The sequence below is a fragment of the Artemia franciscana genome, unplaced genomic scaffold (assembly GCF_032884065.1).
Source record: "Artemia franciscana unplaced genomic scaffold, ASM3288406v1 PGA_scaffold_64, whole genome shotgun sequence".
NCBI lineage: Eukaryota > Metazoa > Arthropoda > Branchiopoda > Anostraca > Artemiidae > Artemia > Artemia franciscana.
The window spans coordinates 99,297-121,840 of record NW_027062702.1 but is presented as its reverse complement, the minus strand read 5'-3'; the positions used below and the strand labels follow the sequence as shown (position 1 = coordinate 121,840).

Here is a 22,544-nt window from a genome sequence, read left to right as displayed (position 1 = left end):
CATTTGACAACTGACCTTAACAGAAATGACGTCTGCCCAGACCTTTGCACGCATTATTCACTTCTTCCCATGTCTCATCAATTTCTAACTTTTTACCTTTTGTCATGCAGTCTGTTATATAGTTTGGCAACTTGGAGCCGATATGACCAATTATTGAACATCATTATTGCCTTTTTTAGGTTGCCTATAATTGTAATGCACATGTGGTGCACCTATCGTTTGGTATTCAATTCGTCAATAGTTGTCTTTGATTTTACCAAAGACGGGATTCAACTTTACACAGAAAAGGTCGTTGAATACGGCTCTCCATTTTTTGTAAAAATGTATGACCACAGACTCAGGGACCATTGCTGTTAATTCAGCTGGTGTCATTTTATCGACGCCAACCACATTACTGTTGATGTCACTTAAGTGTTTTATGAATTCTGGAGAACACCATTCCGCACAAGAGGCTTTAATAAATAACTGTAATATCATAGACTTGACTTTTCCCACCAAAGCAGGAAAATATTGTCGAGATCCTCTCACGTTTGACTGGAGCTCTCTGTTGAAGTCGATCCAGAAAATCTTTTGCACTTTGATTAACCAAACAGTCCTAATCTTGTGTGCAGCACTGTTACAAAAGTAAGAAAGGTTTTGATGCTGAAAGTTGTGAAATAGACAGTTTTGTCTAAGTGGAACTGTCGGTGTCTACAAAGAAGGCGCCTCTTGATGTAGTCTGCATTTCGCATTGATAAATGACGGGACGTGTCCCGCATATGGTCTTTGCCATAAGGGAAGAGATTTGAAAATGCTTTGATGACTAATTCCTCTTGAAATTAATCCTCCCCTAAATCATGTAATCTTTTCAATTGAAATTGGTCATTCTCAAGGTTTTTATAATTCTTGAAGTTATCAATAAAGTCTTTTGGTACTGACGAGTCAAGTTTTTGTATAGAGAAATGCTTTACTAAGGGTGATTTGGCATCATTTCTAAGTCTTTCCTATATTGCTTCCTCCGGTGCTTCATAAGTTTGCTCTTGTCCCTTTTCTTTTTCTAATAAGTGACTCAATAGTCTCTCAACTCTTCTAGTGTGTATGCTTTAATTTACCTATGCACAATAGTATTTTCTTTCATCCAAAGAAGTGGTTTGTGTATTTTTCTTAAATCAATAAGTCCTGCCCAAACATTCTTGTTATAGGTTGGTTGTCCATTGACAAGTATCACAAAACTGTCAATGTTTAGCAATTTTTCTGTTTGTACATCTACATTTGCTTGAACATCTACAGGTAGATGAACAATTCTTCCTTTAAGAGCCTCTGTCAATTCGTTCGCAAGTCTTTATGATCCCATGACTTGTCCAAGCCTAACAACTGTTAGATATGGTGTGACACATCGTATCATTAACAGTTCAAATTGATTCAAATTCTTAATGTAACCTGGAGTTTCATAAGTTTTTCCTCATCTGGCAGTTTTAACTGTTCGCAACAATCATAAGGAACTGATGGGTATTCGTCTCTTATCTCAGTTACTTTTATTTGCTTTTTCCCAAAGATAGTCATAACTTCCGATTCTTCTGTAAATAACTGAGGACGCATAGGCTCCAGAAAGCTTGTAAAGTTTTTCATCCTCAGTTTTGAGATAGCAGCTTCTACAACGGGTCTTAATTGTACAATACTATCTTTGCTCCTAATTGTTTTCACATCACTAATGAGTCTGCATCTTTCTACAGCCTTTTACAAGCTTTTAACAAAGTTTGCTAGAAGAGGAAATTGAGGTGCTTATGCTCGTAGAGCACGAGAGAAGCTGTAATTTCCTTTACATGGGTGACAATAAAGTGAATGTCCCATTTTGTCAAGTTTAATTGACTGGTTTGCGCAGCTATTGGATTTATCCAAATACAATTCCACTGAATCTTCATTAATGAATCTTCTTTGCTCATCTCGGAAACTGTCCAAAAGAGAATAAGACTCATTTCAATGTCAATTGGCTCATATTTGCAGAAATCTCGATGGCATTTCAATTTAATTTGGGGATATTTGTCTGCCATCTAACTTTTGACAGTAGAATGTATTTTGATGGTCCCTCTCTAATTTTTTTTTTATTCAAATCTTTTATCATATATCTTTTATAAATATCGATGAGAATTTTAATTTGTTAGTATTTTAGTCTTCATCATCAAATTTGGTAGAAGATTGTGTTTTTAAATCCTTCAACTAACCTTTTGTGAAAAGGAGGTACAAAATTTGGAAAGCTATTCTCAGTGTCATTATCTTGCTGGTTTTGTGTTGTTGTCTCGCACAAGCGTCTATTACCAACTTCTACAGCTTTGTTATTACTATAGTAAAACAAATTTCCTCTTCCTTCCTCATCAGTTGGAATTGCAGCGTAAAGGTCACCAGTGTGACCACTCCTCAAACAATGGTTGACATCAAAGATTTTATACACTTACTCGAGATGAAAAGCTTCATTATGCACAAAATGTTCAATGGCATTTCCCATTGCAAGGGTAAATTCTTCAATATCAGAGAAAAAATCTGCTTTTGGTAGATTCTCCAAGATTTTAGAACACTGCTTTTGGATGTTTGCATGTAGCTTTACTAAAGAGTTCGAAGCTATGTTAATGACTACGTTAGCCATTACTAGCAGTAGCTTAATTTCAATGGTTGAACACGTTCTTTCATTTTTTTTTGCACATTTCAAAGTTAGTATTTAAATTTTCTAAATGTGACTTAATATTTGCTACAGTCCTGGACCTATATGCCCACCTTTGTCTATAATTTCTTACAAATAAACTAGATTGCATGTTATTAGCCAGAGATGAATTGTGCGTGGACTGGCTTATGAAGCAGGACATATCAAAAGACTTGGCGCTGGTTTGGGCTCGGTTCTGACTTTTCTTTATCATTTTTGAACGATAACTTTTCACTTTCTTTTATGTAGATCTCATTGCAAGCTTAGGCAGAGTTGAGTTTTGTGATAATGTTTCGCCATTTTTTTTTTCGTCGACCTGCGGCTTCTGTAAAAATTCTTATAGAATTTGATGACTATTTTTAATGTTTTCCTCCTCTGTTGCTTACTAGAAAAGTCAGTCCCTTTTTGTGTTTTCAATAAATTGTAAACAGTTACTTTTTCAATGTCATTCCTTTGATACAAATCATCTCTCCTGTTTGGTTCTTGGTTTCCAAGAGACTTATCTGATGTAATTTTGACGACACTCTTATCTCTATAGATGATATTTCTCTGGATTGATATAGACTTGATGGCCTTCAGGCAATAAGTCGTCATTTTTATATTTATCCTTCACATGTTGTGATGCTAACTTGATAGTCTTCAGGCGATAAGACTCTTCTTTTCTGCAATTATCCTTCACACTTTTGGATGCTAACTTGATACTGCTCAGGTGATAAGCTTCATCATTTTTGTATTAGTCCATCACATGCTCTGATGATTAATTGATAAGATTCTGGTGATTGAAGAATTTCCAAGGAAACCAAACACACTGAAAAATTTCCCTAACAATTGCCCCAGAACATCTCCACTTGCAAAATTGAGTAGACAAAGTACCTTGGTGAAAAAAATACCTTATGCGAACTTCACGCTTTACTTAGGCAGTGCTGTTGCGCTACCTATGATATATATATATATATATATATATTTTAATTGGGGGTGTTAATAAGATTTATTTGAAAAATTCTTACGATTTATTTTTAAAGAAATGTAAAGGGCCCTGTTCAAACTTGTGTGTGTTTATGTGTTTATTAGTTTGATTATATTCTATTCTTTCTATACTACTGATAAAATGTAATAATTTATTATGCTTTAATATTTAGTCGACAGTTCAACATTAATACATAAATAACTTATACTATCTTTTTTTTTTTTCAATAACCTTTAAAACCATACCTTTGTCTAATTTTTTTAATTTCTTTTCAAGATCATCTGCTTTAGAATCAAAACGCTTAGGTGCAAATAGATCAACAATTTCACCTTTAAAATCAATAATGATAGTGATTGTCTTTCCATGTTTAGCTGCAACCCATTTGATTCCTATAATCGTGTATTCCATCCCAATATGTAAATCTTCTTTCCTAATAATTCTATTATATTTAAGTTCTATTGTCGTTTCGTTTAAAAGCTTCTCCATTTATTAGTTTCTTATTTAATTAAAACATTTTTCAAATCGAAAACAATGCTTGCGGATATGATCTTGAATCGCTTCCCGACTAAGACGACCTAACCTAACCTAGTTCATTTCCGTCACCGGTAAGTAGGATCCTGGCGTTTGGATGTTCAGACTTGAGGTAATCAAGTGACATAGATAACGACGAAGACCACACTGCCTTTCCATCACAAACACCAAAAACAAGAAGAACAATAGGAAATTTTTTAAGACAGTGGGAAACAAATTAGAATGAATATTTGGCCCTATATCCAAGGGCCGTCCTCAGCAATACAAATAAGAAAAAACAACTTACAAGAGGATAAAATCAATAAAACTAAAATGAACAGTTTTTCAAAACAGTCCCAGCATCCTTACCAGTTCAACCAGGACTGATAAATAAATTGTTATGAAACGAGGCAGTTCATTGAAATGAAAGAAAATGAATTAAAAACACGTTTTTAATGCCAACCTAGCTTTTTTCGCTGCTGATCTTATAGGTCTATTTGTGACAGGTTCTGTGTTAATATCTATTGGTTTTTTATAATATTTCGTAGTCATTTTTAATTAAATTTTTTGTATAGAGCATTCAGTGAATATTCTCCTAAATCCCTATTTAAGGAAATATTATTATTAATCTTAAGTCTGATTTCAATTGCTTCTCGAACTACTTGCTTTATGCCTAGATCATTGCTAGTAATGATCTAGTAATGATCTTCGAAAAGTATTTTGTGGCTAGGATTTTCGAAAACATGGCTGCTTAAAGCAGAATCGAAAGAAACAGAAGTAGTGTTAGAATTCAGAGCTTTGGTGATATCATCTTTATGTTGTTGTAGGCGTCTCTCGAAATTCTGGTGGGTTCTCCCTACATAGAATTTGCCACAGTTGCATGGTATTTGCTAGACACCTCTTTGGCGAGTAACTGGAGTCTTATCTTTACTAGAATTTAGGAAATTTATGATTTTCAAATTATTGGTAAATACAACATACAGATTATTTTGTGTGCATACTTTTTTAAGATTTCTAGTGATTTTTTGGATATATGAGAGGTAAATTATGTTTTGGGGCTTATCGGGATTCTCACATGGTAAATTATCGTTGACTTTATGGGAGTGTCTTTTCACTCTGCGTTTAATTGTATTATTAATAAATAAAAGAGGATACCCATTTCCAAAAAGTATGTCTCTGATAAAGTCTAGTTCAGCTGTGATGTAGGAATCAGAACAGATGTTTAGGGCACGATCGACGAGAGATATTACGACCAGTCTTTTAACTTGTGGGGGATGGTTTGATTCAAAATGTAGATATCTAACGTTTTTGTGTTGGTTTTCTGTAAATAGTAAAATTGAGTTCATCTAAGTTACAAATAATAAGAACATCTAGGAATGAGATTTATTTACAATTTCGATTTCTAAGTTAAACTGTAAATTCCTATCATATGTATTAAGGTGATCTAAAAAAAAACCTAAGTTCATTTCCCCCATAGTTCCAAAGTGAAATTACGTCATCCATGTAACGTCCCCAAAACATGTGTGTCAACAAATATGAATTTAATATGCTCTACATAAATTTTCGCCAGTAACCCGGAGATAGGCGCACCCATGGATAAGCCATTTATTTGTTGGTAGAAAGAATTACGGAACTGAAAATACATTGAATATTTGTTACAAAGTTTAACCAAGGTCATTAAAACGTCACAATCTAATCCTGTTGCAGAAGCTTCTATTAAGTCATAATTTTCATTTATTCTATTTTCTAATAATTTCTCGGATTCTGCTACATTAATAGTTGTATACATAGACACAATGTTGAAGCTACTGATAACTGTATTTTCTGAAATATTTACTTTTTTGAGCTTGTCAACTAAATCAACTGAATTACGTATATAAGATTTTTGAGAAAAAAAGCGAAGGTTTGAAGGCTGTACAAGACCATTTTCCAATGTTAGAGGTGGGGGCTTTCATACAAGCTACAATTGGCCTTAAAGGAATGCCTTGCTTATGTAATTTTGGTAGACCTTAAAATTTTGGACAAAAGCTGCCTCGGGGAGAAAATTTATTATATAATTGTGGAGTAATTTTACCATTTTGTTTTAGATCTTTTAATTCTTTTATAATTTGATCAAAACTGATCAGTATGATCGTGGGTTATAGTTTTTTATGTAGTTTTTTAATTTTGATGGGCATAAATTTTTGTGTTGTATTCTTTCGTATCCATGATAACCAAAGCATTGCTTTTATTTGCTTTAGTTATAATAATGGACGGACCTTTGCGGAGATTGGGTAGAATTCTTAGGTCCCGCAAATTATCTGGTTTTATGTTGGCGGGAGGATTAGCATTTTTTTTGTAAAGTGTATCAGTAAGACAAGCCCTAACCTCGTCTTGGTTGGAAATAGACGAATAAAATTTGTGCAAAGTAGACTAGAGAGGAAATCAAATCTAGTTAGACACTAAATCCTCCCACTTTTTTTTTTAAGTTGTGCAAACGTAGACAAGCAAAAATTAAAGGAAAAGGTTAACAACCACTGTATTAAAAAAAAAAAAAACTAAACTACACTTGAATTCACTCAAAAAGGAATATACTTGTCAACACTTTTTGTCAAGAATTCTTTAAAAATTTCTTCCATTTTATACATTTTTTCTAACCACCTTCCAGCATAATTTTTGGAGTATGTTCTTTAAACTGCTGTGCTATTCCACTAAGCAACTGATCTCCATTGGTATAAATAATAGTTGCTCTGGTTGTTGCTCTACTAATTGCTTCTATAAGGTCATGGATCTTGAGATTACCTCGTAATTCCTTGTCACTGAAATGTTTCATAATAGTTTTAAAGATAAACTTTGTCCTCTTGAAACCTTTGGAACTCAATTCTTGAATAATTGTTTCTAGCTTGTTTTTCTGCGTAAATGATTCCAAGTTTTCGTTAACAAAAATGATACTAATTTTATATTCCTTTTTTCGAAGTGGAAAATTTCTTCCATTAAAAAAAATTTAGAGGATGAGCATCTTTAATTTCTTCATCGGGAATTCCTAGAGAACTCATAAGGCTCTTTGCCTCCGAAATAGCACCTTCTCCATCCCTGGAATAAAAAAAGTGAAATAGATTATAAGGATTCTTGCAAAGAGTGCAAATGAAAATACAGATATAGTTTATAAACTAAAAAAAAACTACCAAATGTTTTAGGGATAATTCCCAAGTATTTTTTCAATAACGTTTAGTCCTCGTCAGTGCTATATCGTTTTAAAACTCAACGTTTATTTAGATCTGCTGCTTTCACATGCTGCTTAAATCTAAGAACATCCTTGTTTTTCTCATTTCTACGTCTTCTTCTTATTTGTGACTCTTTGACTCTTTTTTTCTTCTGTCTTGATTCTTCGTCTTGACTTTGTCTTGTTCTGATATTGTCTTGTTCTGACTGGTCTTGATTTTGACTTTGTCCTGCTGATTCTGTCTTGACTCTTTGGTCTTTGATTCTTCTGTCTTGTTCGTCTCTGATTGTTCTTTCTTGTCCGTCTGCGATCACTGGGTTGCTGGGTACTAGGATTAACTTCAGATCTAGACAAAAAAAGAGATTATTTTAATAGATTTACTAACTATGGAAGTTGCACAGAAAGTTTTTTGTAAGTTCAGACAAAATAAATTCTTTTGCTGAGATTTTGAATTAAAATTTAGTTGCCATCAATCCACTGTCAATTGGAGAAAAAGCCAAAACATATTTGCAAGTCCACTCGCGTATTAGTTACTTTGGATCGTATTTTGATAATAGGCGATCCCTACCCCGATTTACTATATTGGAATTGCTAACACCTTTTTTTAAAGTGTCATTCCAAGAAAATACCAGCGGGTATGTTGGTGTCCCACCAAGTTTCATCCTGATCATACCATTCTAAGCCTCATTTAAGATATCCGGTCCCCCCTCCAACATCCCCCCCCAACGACACTTGATCTGGTCTAGATTTGAAATAAGAGATCTGAGTTGCGAGGTCCTTCTAAATATGAAATTTTATTAATATCCAATAACTCCTTTGTAGGTTAAAAATACCTAATTTTTTTCTATTCCTTTTAAAATTAACCCCACTTCCATCTCCCCCAAAGAGAGCGGATCTGTTCCGGTTTTGTCAATCACGTATCTAGGACTTGTGGTTATTTTTCCAACCAAGTTTCATCCCAATCCCTCCACTCTGAGCCTTTTCCAAGATTTTAGGTTTGCCCATCCTCTCCCCAATATCACCGGATCCAGTCAAGATTTAAAATAAGAGCTCTGACGCCCAATATCCTTCTTAATGTCAAATTTTATTACGATCCTATCACCCTCGTAAGTTAAAAATATCTCATTTTTTCTAATTTTTCTGAATTAACCATCTCTCCACTCCCCCCCAGATGGTTGAATCGGGGGAACGACTATTAATAATTTAATCTGGTGTGGTCCTTAATACAGCTGCCAAATTTTATCGTCCTAGCTTACCTGGAAATGCCTAAACTAGCAAAACTAGGACCGACAGAATTTGCAATCGCTGTATGTCACTTGGTAAATACCAAGTGTCATAAAAACACACAAATCTTTCCTTTTCTGAAACTATACCTCTCTGACCACAAATGCTAGGGGCGTAGAATTTCAAATACATTAACTAACGATTATGGTCAATTTGTAATTTTGTAGTTTTAAAATTGTATTTTTCATTAAAATAAAGTAAAAAGGCGCAGTTGCAAGTATAAGCAAATTAAATTTAAAATTTCGTTACTAAAGAAGTTGTATATTTTTGGTAGGGAGGGGGGGTCTTGTTAAGGAATTCATGTCATTTAGGGAAAGAAACAACCCAGAAAAAGTCTACTAAAAGGGAGAAGATTAACTAAAATTGCTCTTGAGTAGGTTTTTCTTTACCCTGCCCCCTAATACTGTTTGAAAACGGGAATAAATCTCAGATCAAGAAAACTGAAGAATTTCCATGCAGCACAAACCAAAATAGGGATGAAGATCCTCCTGAGCAATTAATGGCGGAAGGGGCGTCAAATAAACGTTTCAGCTGCCGATTACAAAAACACAAATTGCCGCATTGAACAGTTGAAACCTATATTTTATAGCTTATTTGGTCGGTATTAGGTAGTCAAAACCTATTAGATGTAGACAGCAAAGTTTTCAGTGTAGTTTTTATTAATTTGCAGGGGAACTTTAGGATAGTTAGAAAAAATATATAGAATTTTTTCACCAGTTTTAATATTCAATTAAGGGAGTAAGAAGGAATAAAAGCACTTATTATAGAGGCTTGACTGTTAAAACAAGAAGCTGTGAATAAATTGAACTTTCAATAACATATCCCTGAGTAAATTTCAGTGATTAGGGTATAATGCGCATTGGTCAACAGTAAGGTGGGGAAGGGGGGCTGAGGGTGGTCATTTCAAGTAAACTCAACAAAAACATACAGTTGAGAGAAAAAAGGAATATTAATAAGCGACAAAGGTTACCGTATTTGTTATTAATAAATTAAAAAAAAAATCATTAGTCACAGAAGTCCATTCAATTACTGCTAAAAGCAAAAGATTCTAATATATCTTTATATTGGGTATCGGAATATCTGGAAACCTGATTCCAAACACAAATCTCTATTTTGCGGACGTATTTATACAACACCGAGATAGGATAAAATGTTTTATAGTATATATTTATATTTATAGTTTGCATTATTACAGTTTTTATTCATAGTTTAAGTGTTTGTTTATAAATCTTTGTTAATGCATATAAGGCTACATTCAAGGGAGGGTTATAAGTTTTGACCCCCCCCCTAAACTTGTTCTATTCTTAAAAAATTAAAAAACATGCATATACAAAAAATGATTAAAAAAAAAAAACTAAGGGCAAGCATTAGATCTGTTACAGTTAAATCATTAAACTAAAAATAATTTTCATATAAGAGTATTAATTATTTACTCCAACAAATTTTTCTCAAAAACAATAACTATCTGAAAATGGTGTGCTATGCTATTGATTTAACAGTCATAAATTTAATTCTGACAAATTTTATCAACTGGAGTATAATTAGACCTTCAGTTGTTTACAGGAGGGCTAAAACAGTGCATTCTAATAGCCTAGTCACATCACTATGGCTATGTATTAAGGAAAAAACAACAATAGCTTAACCAGCTTTCAACCAAATCGGTGCAGTAAGTCTTATAATCAGTGCATCTTCTCTTCCCTATTTCATCCAGAAGCTTTTTCCCTATTTGAAAGAAAAAGCTACCCATCGAAATGGCTTTGGGTTCTGGAAACCCAATCAATACAACCATCATCATGCAGAACTTAAGGATAAAAACTTACTACTTTTTGTGAAAGTTTCGCATGCAGAAATCTGCCATGTGACGGCTTGCAGCGTGACAAATCTGATTACCTCTTCTGATAATTTCTTATGGACAAAAGCCAAGCTGCTGTAAGAACCTGAAACATAATAAGGCTCATTTTAAAATAAATATTCTTATAATAACAATTGATGCACTTATTATAATTGCTCTCTATCTCTCCCAAAAAATAACAGAAACGAAGCACCTGAAAGAAAATTGGCCCGGAAAGAAGAGGCCCGGACCTCATTTGCGTGTTTTAGCGGGGAAAAAATTTGCATATTCCTGACAGCCGCTAGCAACAAGATCCAGTAATGAACGTCCCTAGCAACGAAGTTTCCTATGTAGCCAGCCGTTACATATTGTTATATAAACATTCCGTTTTTTTAATTCGAATGGACTCATTTAGGGAACTTATGGTCATCCATGTCCCACCTCAAGGAGCCTCCAGGAATGAATTTCACTTGTAATATTTTCAAAATACGAATTGAAGATCATATACATATGTAAATCATGATTTTTTTCTATTTGAAAAATATTTTTTGAGAAAACATTACGTGTGCGTAGATTTTGAGGGAGAACTTTAAATTAGAATTTCATTTATTGAAAAAAACATAAAACATGTGATTTTTGATGCATCTATTGCTATGACACTGGTTATTCCTTTGGTTTCGGTTACTCTTGGGCCGATCTGGTCATTACTTATAGCTCAATACCACCCAGACTTATAGGAATCACCCTGACTTATAGGAACGATATTATACCACTAGCTATTATGGTGAAATTTCATGGTGTGCATCTTTACTGTTTTCATTCTTTTAACCCGCATATAACTTCCCCTTGTGCCAGCAACCTGTTTAGCTTGGCTTTCATATCTTTCCTTCTCTGTTCTTGTGATACCATTGCAATTTTTGTCTAATTCCTTGTCGACTTAGAGGCACAGTCTGCTTTTTCAAAATATTTGTAACCTAAAAACCCTAGAAAAATTACTGAAAAAACTGCAAACGTGAAAAGTGATTAGTAAGATTTTCCGAACCTAGAACTGAAAACTGTCAATATCACTTTAGAGGAAGCACCTGAAAATAGAAATAAAACAGAATTGATATTATTAGAATAAGGTGAAAAAGAGAAAAGGGTTTGTTTATAAATTAAAACATGAAATCGACATAACATGAAATCTAACATACTTGCCATACTTGCCAAAGAAAAAATTTAAAATAAAAACATAGAAACACGCAAACTATTGTCTTACAGTATTCTATGCCCTTTGCAGTAACCCTTGATGCAGCACAATGCATTGATCCTCTGCTTGGCAATTCTGGGCCCAGGGTTGAATCTCCGCCACAGCAAGGTTGTATAACCAGCTTGCTAATTGTCCCTGTAAAAAAGACCCAGCAACTGAAACATCGATTTGACACCCTATTCAACAGAAATGGTCTATAGGATGTATATCCTTTTTTATCCTTTGGCGCTCGAATATGTCAAGTCTAATTTGGTGGTCCAGGTTGTTAGTTTTCACCCATGGCAAATTTACGGTGCTTGTGTCCTGCTTTCCGTCTAATCACGTTTGTTAGTTCAAATGCTTCGAAAAAATTTTGCTTATACCAACGAATCATCATTTATAACAGTTGCAATTTTTTTCCTTCCTCTATGGCATACGTGGAGCGATTGATAAGCCAAAATGGGAGGTGAAGCCACCTTGGGATTTAGATATATATATATATATATGTTTTTAACTACGTAAAACTTGTGAATATACATCATTCTTCGCTGTCGCATTGTCTGTGTATATACGAAGCCTTATATGCGTATATTGACGTCATATGCAAACGCTAACCAAGCAGTTGCTGACCAAGCAGTTACTATTCACAGTAATTGAGCCATACGTAAATATAATTCCCATAAGGTTCATCCAGCCCATTATATTTTCGTCTTCTAAAACAAGAAGTATAATTCTTTAGTACTTTTTAACTTTTTCAATATAAGCTACCAATATAATTTCCTTAAATCCAATAATTATACCATGCATACCAGATATAAAAAAAAAACAAACAGATGGAAATATTGAAGGTTACTTACCCTTGAGATGAAAGAATCAATAAATAAAGCAAGAAGGCATGGGATAACGGTGTAACTGTTTATGAATCTGTTTGTGAAGAAAAAAGCTTTCCATAGAGCAATTAATTAGTTAGCCGCCCCCATGGCTAATATTAGTTCATGTGATGTTCCATTACAATTACAGCATCTGCAATATATTAGATGACACTGCTGGTGGGGGCGGCTGAATTTGACAGATGCTATTGAATGTAAATAGGAGACCACGGATATTAATAATTTATAAATATTAGTTCATGTTATGTTTACAATTACAGCATCTGCACTATATTAGATGACACTGCTGGTTGGAGTGGCTGAATTGGACAGATGCTATTGAATGTAAACAGGAGACCACGGATAAGGCACATAGTTCCAAAATCCCGAATCTCGTCAAAAGGAAGTAGGACGGTCCTGAAATATAAAATGGTCAGAATAAATTTGCAAAAAATCTAAATCACTTTTGTTTTCAAAATTATTGGAAGGAGTTAAAACTTCAATACTATTTGTCAACTCCTATGCTCACGGAAAAAAAAAATATTTCAAGATTAGTACGCTATTCAATTAGTATTAAATACTGACTTTGAAGTACTTCCGAAGCGGGAAGTAGACTGTAGGAATAATTAGTTGTCCAACTATGCATGTCTACATCAGCGAGTTTAACATTATCATGGCTGCAGCACATATATCGTTAATTGAACTTTCGTTTTTAATTCGTATCTATCCTTGTTGCAAGTTTTCTAGACGTAAACGTCTTTTTTCTTAATTTTCGTTAGTGACTCCTTTTGATTCCCGCTGTCACTTATCTTCTAACCACATATTTCTTTTTTGTTCAATTTTTACAATTTCAAACACCTTTTCTATGCCCTTTGCTGTAACCCTTAATGGAAGGAACAATATTTTATCAGATTGAAAACACTTACGGCTGCACGGTCTATCAAATTTCTAAAGAATCTCCGACATTTCGAAGTATCGAAGGACTTATTGAACCAATGCTTTTGAAGCAACGCTGGTACTAAAACTGGGATGTAAAATATGACCCACTCCAATTTCACTATGCATTTTTAAATGCATAGTGACTGGACACAACCAGATGAGTAACTGAAAAAGAAACATACTTATGATATGATGAAGGATTATTAAGAACTCTACGGTTTTGTTGAACATAAAGATATCAGTGGTATTACTAAATACCAGTTCATGGCAATGAACTGAGCGTAAGAACTGACGTGGCTCAATAGTGGCAAAAAATCTAAAAACTGGTATTTTGACACTGGTATACGCATCAAAAACTAAGAATCTAAGGAAATTGGCATGATGTTTGAAAAATGGGGAAACAACCCCAAAAAATAAAGCGATTTTAATAAAATAATACCATTAATTCAACGTATCAGAGAAGGCTACTGCCAGCGATTTCTAGCTCTCCTCTGCAGAATATCAAGTTTGTGTATTTTTTGCAGGATGAAAGATCGTAGATGCGTGTTTTTTGTTTTTTCCCCATGTGTAATCGTGTCGAACCAATGGTCTTCGAATATCAGAGGAGGACTCTTTCAAACTGAAATTAAAACTTCTAGTGTCTTTTTAAAGTTACAAAAAGATTGGAGGGTAGATACCTCCCCTCCCAAGCACCTTATCCCCCAAAGTAACCTGGTAAAGATCTTAAGATAACAATTTTGTTCAACATAGTTGAAAGGCCAAATAAAAAATGCCTTCGACAATAACATAGACTCCCCCCAAACTGTTTGTGAATTGGATTTATTTTATTTAGAAAATAATTTTTGTTGATTTTGTGCATTAAATCAGCAAAAAAAAACTTGAAAAGAATTTCCAGTCAAAGATCTTCTGAATAAAAGCTCAATTTTAAAACATCGAATGGGAGGATATGTTATCTAAAATAAGGTGGGACAATAAAAATCGTACGATTCAAAAAAAAAAAAAAATTATGCTACTGGATGTAAATTACATGTATCAGTTATTAAACAAATAAAAATCAGTATTTGAACATTAATACAGGAAACAGCAATTAGAAAGATAATGCTCATGAGCTTCTGTTTTATTTTCGTTTCTTATGAGGCACCAAAGTTTCAAAGTATTGTCCTTACATTGATCCTAATAACTAACTGCTCTGAGATATGACATCATGCTCTAAGAATAGATCTAATTAGCAGGCTCTTTTGCATTTTTCTTCTCTTTATCATTTGCAGGACAGGTCTATCATGAATAACATAATGGAGTAAAGAAAGTCAGGAAAAACTTCAAATATTCTTATGACTAAACGTGCTATAAATTAAAAGGATTTTTTCTGCTACCCTGAAAAACTAGTTAAAAAAAAAAGATTTTGAGGTGGTTAAGACTTAAAAGTCCCAAAATTGAAAAATGTAAACTGTAATTTTTTATGCTTTAAATATATCCTTTAACATAATCCTCCCTGTCAATATCTGAATTGTAGTAAATAGATAATTAAAATTAAATATTAATAGAAACTACACGTCTAAGGAGCCATATCCATTTTTTGAGATGTGCCCCAAGACGCAGTAGATCCTTGTTCCAATTGAATAATAAACACAAAAAAGTTTTCTGACTGAAAATAAGAACCAACATCAAAACTCAAAACGAACAAAATTATTCCGTATATGAAGAGCCCCCCCCCCCCCCCCCGATCCTCCTCACCATGCAATCTTCACGGTAAACTTTTTAATATTTTTGGGAAAAGCTTTTTATTCTAGCTAAACTGCCATTGTGTTTCAGAAGTTGTAAAAAAAAAAAAGTTAAAATTTAGCACAAAGAGCAACGTATTAAGGAGGAGGAGGAAAATCTCATTTCGGAGTACATGAGAGGTTTAATCTGGGACTGCAGCTAATTTTGAAGGACAAATGTTAGAGGTTAAAGAATAGCTTGTTTATTTGGGCATCAAGTCTGCACGCTAATAGGGATGTCTAAGCATGTGGAAGATTGTAATTGAAAGGGTAATAGGCAAATAAATATCCTTTTGAGAAGTAATTTAGGTCAGTTAGTTGATGTGAAAATTCAGAGACGTCTCCTTCAGATAAAAGTAGTTGCAAGTCTTCATTATAGGTCAGAAGCTTGAGGTTATGCCAAAACAAAAATTACGATTTAGTTCAGCAAACAGATTTTAAGAAAATTTGGAGCCTAAAGAATTCATTTGGCTCAGGGGTACCACTTGTATTGGTTTTTATATAACAGTGTCATTTTTAAGAGTGTTAGATTGGTTAGAACATCGAAACTTTAGGAGAATACAGTCAGGTTAACAAGGGTTCGGTGTTCTTAAGTCCAATTATCTGGAGGTTTGAAGAATACTAGATAGATATCTGGAAGTCTATGTTGGCTTATTAAGTGGACCCATTAGGTGCTTCCAACCGGTTTAGAGCCCGACCGATATAATGGCCGGCCAATATATCAGGCCAATATTGAAGTCAGTGTCATAATCGAATATCCACAAAAAAAAAGAAAAACAGGCTGATTTTTTTTTCATGCGCAAATTATCAAGAAAATGGTACGAGACATTTTATGGTAATTTTTCCTTGTCCAGTCCTTAGAAATGAAGCCACCAGCTAAGTCTGACCATGGTGGAGAGATCAGCAGAGGTGATTCAAATGAAGTTAAAGCATATTTGTTGTCAATACATACCTACTTGTCAAATCACAATTGGTGCATCAATATTCAAAATAAATTCTGAGCTCACAAACCTACAATTTCTATAAAAAAAACTAAATAAAATACAATTGATCATACGTTTTGGTTTAATGAATGTTCACTTGCGTGGGTAAGAGATCCATGAATCATTCGATTAAAACCGTACTATCCAGTTAAAGGCATAGTTAAGGGAGGGGATTTCCCTAGGTGAGGAGGGGGGAAGTTCGGTGTGCGGTGCGCCAGTACCTTCGAAATTGTAACTATTTACATTGGAAATCTAGCTTGTGAGTCGAAATTTGTCAGCATTTGTTGGACAATTTTTTGGACACATTCTTTAAATTCCTTCTCCATACTTAAAATACTAGTTGCATCCCTGTATCCAAAAAAAGGAGAGGAGGAACAGCAGGTTAGATTGACAACATGTTTGATAACAGACTTGCAACTTCGACAAGGGATGAAGAAGAGTCAGCAGATAATATTAATGGGGAACTTGAAAGGTACCTGAGTGAGGATTTCATTGACAGGAAAAAAAAAGCTTCCTTTAGAGTGATGGTGAAGTAACAGCATTCGTTTCAAAGACAACACAACCTACTTGGGAGCATCTCTTCTTTCTACCCTCTTTTGACCGAAGGAAAAGAGATTTTAGAATAGTTGGGAAAATTCATGATAACAAAGGAAGGGGTTTGAAAGGCGAAAATGTTGAAAAATTGTGCTTTGAACTTGCATTTTTTCTTTTGTTTTTGTGGGTGTGCGTCGCAATGGCTCAATGGAATTTGAAAAGTACTATTTTATCAAATGCATTGGACTCAGACAGTTTCATTGAATTGTTTGGCATCATTCTATTAGGCAGAATTCAGAAAGTGTGCGTCGCAATGGCTCAATGGAATTTGAAAAGTACTATTTTATCAAATGCATTGGACTCAGACAGTTTCATTGAGTTGTTTGGCATCATTCTATTAGGCAGAATTCAGAAAGTCGAAGTCCTATTTCCTGTTAGCAGAATAAATACATATTTCATACTAGGGGCCTTTTTTTCAGAAATCCTCTACAACAGATGGAACAAACCACGAGCCCCAGGCGTTGTGGAACTGCAAAAAAACATGGCAGATATGTGTCAGCAAAAAAGGCTCGAAAAGGCCAATTTTTCCTATTTTTAATATCTATTAGCCTTATTACCTTGAGTAGATTTACATCCATAACTAAAATTTAATGGATTTTATACTTTCACTTCATATTAAAATTATGTTTAAAATATAAATTGGACTCCAACCATACAGTTGTCGGAGGTAACACCAAACAGTACCTACATAATTTTTTCGACTAATTCAGCTTGCACAAACAGGAACCAATTTTATATTCACTATTATCGGCTATGGTACAAACACTAACGATTGATCTTTCAGTTCATATCAAGAAAAAGGTGGATAAGCCACTTTAGAATAGTTATAAGCCTTGTACCCCAGATAAACTAACCAGAAGATAGTTGACCAAGCAGTTAGTGACCAAGGAGCAAACTGACCACGCAGTTACTATTCACAGTAATTGAGCCATACGTAAATATACTTCCCGTAAGGTTCATCCAGCCCATAATATTTTCGTCTTCTATAACAAGAACTATAATTCAATTTAATACTTTTTAACTTTTTCAATGTAAGCTACCAAATCATTTCCTAAAATTCAATAATTATAACATGCATACCAGATATTAAAAAAAATAAACAGAAGGAAAAATGGAAGGTTACTTACCCTTGGGATGAAAGAATCGATAGCAATGGCAAGTATGCACGGAATGATGGTATAACTGTTTATGATTCTTTTTGCAAAAAAAAGGCCTTCCAAAGAACGATTAACTTGTTAGCCGCCCCCGTGGCTAATATTAGCTGATGCGGTGTCCCATTACAATTACATAATCCACAGTATATAAAATGACACTGTTGGTGGGGGCGGCTGAATTGGAGAGATGCAATAGAATGGAAACAGGATACGAGGGATAATCCACATAGCTCTAAAATTCCAAGTCCCGTCATGAGGAAGTAGGACGGTCCTGAAATATAAAATGGTCAGAATTAATTTGCAAAAAATCTAAATCACTTTTGTTTTCAAAATTATCTGAAGGAGTGAAAACTATCAATACTATTTGTCAACTCCTATGCTCACGGACAAAAAATATTTCAAATCTAGTACACTAGTCAATTAGTATCAAATACAGACTTTGAAGTAATTACGAAGCGGGAAGTAGACTGTAGGAACAATTAGTTGTCTAACTATGCATGTCTTTTTATGGATGGAAAATAAAATAAAACCGTGCTGAAAACTGAGCACAAACTGAAGAATTTTTGCAAGTCCTTGTTGTTGCAAGTCTTCTAGACGCAAACGTCTTGTTTCTATATTTTTGTTAGTGACTCGTTCTGATTCCCCCTTTTACTTGTGTTCTAACCAAATATTTATTTTTTGTTCAATTTTGACAATTTCAAACATCTTTCCTATGCCCTTTGTTGTAACCCTTGATGCAGCACAATGGATTGATCCTCTGCTTTGCAATTCTGGGCCCAGAGTTGAATCTCTGCCACAGCAAGGCTGTACAACCAGCTTTTTAATTGTCCCTGTAAAAAGACCCAGCAACTGAAATTTTTTTTCTTATTCCAACGAATCATCATTTATAACAGTTGCAATTTTTTTTCCTTCCTCTAAGGCATACGTGGAGCGACTGATAAGCCAAAATGGGAGGTGAAGCCACCTTGGGATATATATATATATATATATATATATATATATATATATATATATATATATATATATATATATATATATATATATATATATTATGTTTTTAACTAGGTGAAACTTGCGAATATACAATATTCTTCGCTGTCCCATTGTCTGTGCATATACAAAACCTTATGTACTTATAATGACGTCATATGCAAACGCTAACCAAGCTGTTGCTATTCACAGTAATTGAGCCATACGTAAATATAATTCCCATAAGGTTCATCTAGCCCATTATATTTTTGCCTTCTAAAACAAGAACTATAATTATTTAATACTTTTTAACTTTTTCAATGTAAGCTACCAATATCATTTCGTAAAATCCAATAATTATTCCATGCATACCAGATATAAAAAAAATAAACAGAAGGAAAAATGGAAGGTTATTTACCCTTGGGATGAAATAATCAACACATATAGCAATAAGACACGGGATAAGGGTGTAACTCTTTATGATGTTGGTTGCGAAGAAAAAAGCCTTCTACAGTACAATTAATAGGTTAGCCACCTCCATGGCTATTATTAATTGATATAATGTTGGATAACAGCATCTGCTGTATCATTGATGATACTGCTGGTGGGGTGACTGAATTTGATAGAAGCTATGGAATTCAAACATGACACCACGGATAAGCCACACAACTCCAAATCCTGAATCTTGTCAGAAGCAATTAGGACCCTCCTGAAATATAAAATGGTCAGAATTAATTTGTAAAAAATCTAAATAACTTTTGTTTTCAAAATTATCGAAAGGAGATGCAGGTAGCAAGTATTTAGTATTAAATAATGATAATAAAAAAATAACACCAGCAATACAGTCGGACTTTCAGAAACGGTTCTATGGTACCCTGTCAAATAAGGATATTTATAGAATTGTGATTTTACAAAAAAAATATAAATATGAACAGTCAAAACTATCAATACTATTTGTCAACTCCTATGCTCACGGACTAAATATTTCATGTCTAGTACACTATTCAATTACTATTAAATACTGACTTTGAAGTACTTCCGAAGCGGGAAGTAGACTTTAGGAACAATTAGTTGTCCAACTATGCATGTCTTTTTATGAATGGAAAATAAAATAAAACCGTGCTGAAAACTGAACATGATCAACTGAGCACAACCTGAAATATTATTCAAGACATCAGCGAGTTTAGCATTATCATGGCTGCATCACATATATGGTTAATTTAACTTTCGTTTTCAATTTGTATCCATCCTTGTTGTTGCAAGTCTTCTAGACGCCAAGGTTTTTTTTCTTCATTAGTGACTCGTCCTGATCCCCGCTGTCACTTATCTTCTAACCACATATTTCTTTTTTTTTCAATTTTGACAATTTCAAACATCTTTTCTATGCCCTTTGCTGTAACCCTTGATGCAGCACAATGGATTGATCCTCTGTTTGGCAATTCTGGGCCCAGAGTTGAATCTTTACCACAGCAAGGTTGTACAACCAGCTTGCTAATTGTCCCTGTAAAAAAGACCCAGTAACCGCAAAATCGATTTGACACCCTACTCACCAGAAAAGGTCTAAAGGATGTATATCCTTTTTTATCCTTTGGCGCTCGAATATGTCAAGTCTCATTTGATGGTCGCAAATTTACGGTGCTTGTGTCCTGCTTTCGGTCTAATCACGTTTGTTAGTTCAAATGCTTCGAAAATTTTTTTTCTTATTCCAACGAATCACCATTTATAACAGTTGTAAATTTTTTTCAACTCATTTTAGAAAATAGGAGGAAACATCTCCTAACAGTCACAGAATCTTAACGAAAATCACACCACCAGATTCAGCGTATCAGAGAACCCTCTTTCAGAAGTTTCAAGCTCCTATCTACAAAAATGTGGAATTTTTTATTTTTTGCCAGAAGGCAGATCACGGATGCGTGTTTATTTGTTTTTTTCCAGGGGTGATCGTATCGACCCAGTGGTCCTAGAATCTTGTGAGAGGGCTCATTCTAACGGAAATGAAAAGTTCTAGTGCCTTTTTTAAGTGACCGAAAGAATTGGAGGGTATCTAGGCCCCCTACCACGCTAATTATTTTCCCAAGGTGAAGGGATCGAAATTTTGAGATTTTTATTTTATTCAGCGTAGTTGAAAAGCCTTATAACTATGTCTTTGGGGACGACTTACTCCCCCACAGTCCCCTACAGTAGAATAAACTGTAAGTCACAGTTTATTCTATGGTTTTTGTGATTCAGAGGTCATTCTTAATGAATTGGGACAAAATTTAATCTTTAGTGTAAAGAGCGAGGTACTGTCGAGGAGGTGAACCGATCATATATGTAATAAAACATGAAATTACAAAAGTTCGTTACGTCAGCTAATTTACAAGTTACGTTTATCTTTTACTAATAAAAACATTCGTAAAAAATTAAAAGTTCTAGTTGCCTTTTATGTAACCAAAAAATTGTAGGGCAACTAGGCTTCATCCACCGTTCGTTTTTTTCTCAAAATTATTCGATCAAAACTATGAGAAAGCCGTTTAGCCAAAAATAAAAATAAAAATAAAAATAAAAAATAAACGTGCAAATTTCGTGTTAATTATTCCTCTGCGGAGAGCCAAAATCAAAACATGCATTGATTCAAAAATCTTTACGCTAAAGTTTTTTACTGTTCTAAAATGCAGAGTTGAGAGAAAGAGTCAAACTTTAGCGTAAAGAGCGGGGCGTTGATGAGGAAGCAGCCCCTTTCATATGCGAAGTAATTTCTCTTTGTTTTAAGTTTAAATAATCCTCCTTGCTTTCAGCTAAAAAAAACTTGTTTTTTTTATTTAATATATAATTGAGAATGACAACTCCCCTTCCACACCACAGCTCTCAAAGCAAGGCCTGTAAGTTATGCCCAGGGAACATATAAGGTTTTTTGAATAGAAAAGGTGGTCGTATGGGCCTCGGAGGTAGTTTATTGGATTAGTAATGAGAATATTAAATACTAAATCAAGGTTTTGAATATTTAATTTTACTGTACAATACTAAATAATTGGGCTTCAACAAAAATTAATTGGAGAGAGCGTGGTGGAAGTGTATGTAGATCTCAGGCTGCAATTAAAAAGAGAAGAATATAATTAAAACCTTTTATAAGGTTGCAGAGAAAAGGGCCTTACCTGATTTCCAGAAGGTAAACCAGATGAACCAGAACCAGCAGGCAACCAGCTCGAAGTTTCAGAAATAAAATCATAATTCAATTCACAGTTCTGTTTTCTAATTTGTCCTAATGTGAACTTACTATATGTGACATGGGTATAACCACAGTTGATGAGAGGGACCCTACTGAACCTTCGCTCAGGTGTATCCCCATTTGATTCAACCCCATGTAAATCAACTTATATTACTAAGATGAATATAAATAATATCGATCATTCCTGAATCAGGATTAACGTCAATTTATCCTACAAGAGAGAGATTTTTCTAAGCGTGTTTTTAAGCTCTTGGCTGCTATGACCCTTGGTTTTCTTTGTGCTAGTTTGTAGCTGTTGCCGCAACCATGAGATGCAAGTGGGGTATGGAAAGTTTTGCAAATTTTCGTGTATATAAGAGACGGAAAAATTGT

General features: G+C 34.2%; 1 long non-coding RNA gene across 1 annotated transcript in view; it reads left to right on the top strand.

The window, feature by feature from the left end:
* Nucleotides 1–22,544, top strand: part of LOC136042102 (uncharacterized) — a 152,510-nt gene that overhangs the window by 67,520 nt on the left and 62,446 nt on the right. The gene's annotated exons all lie outside the window — the stretch shown is intronic.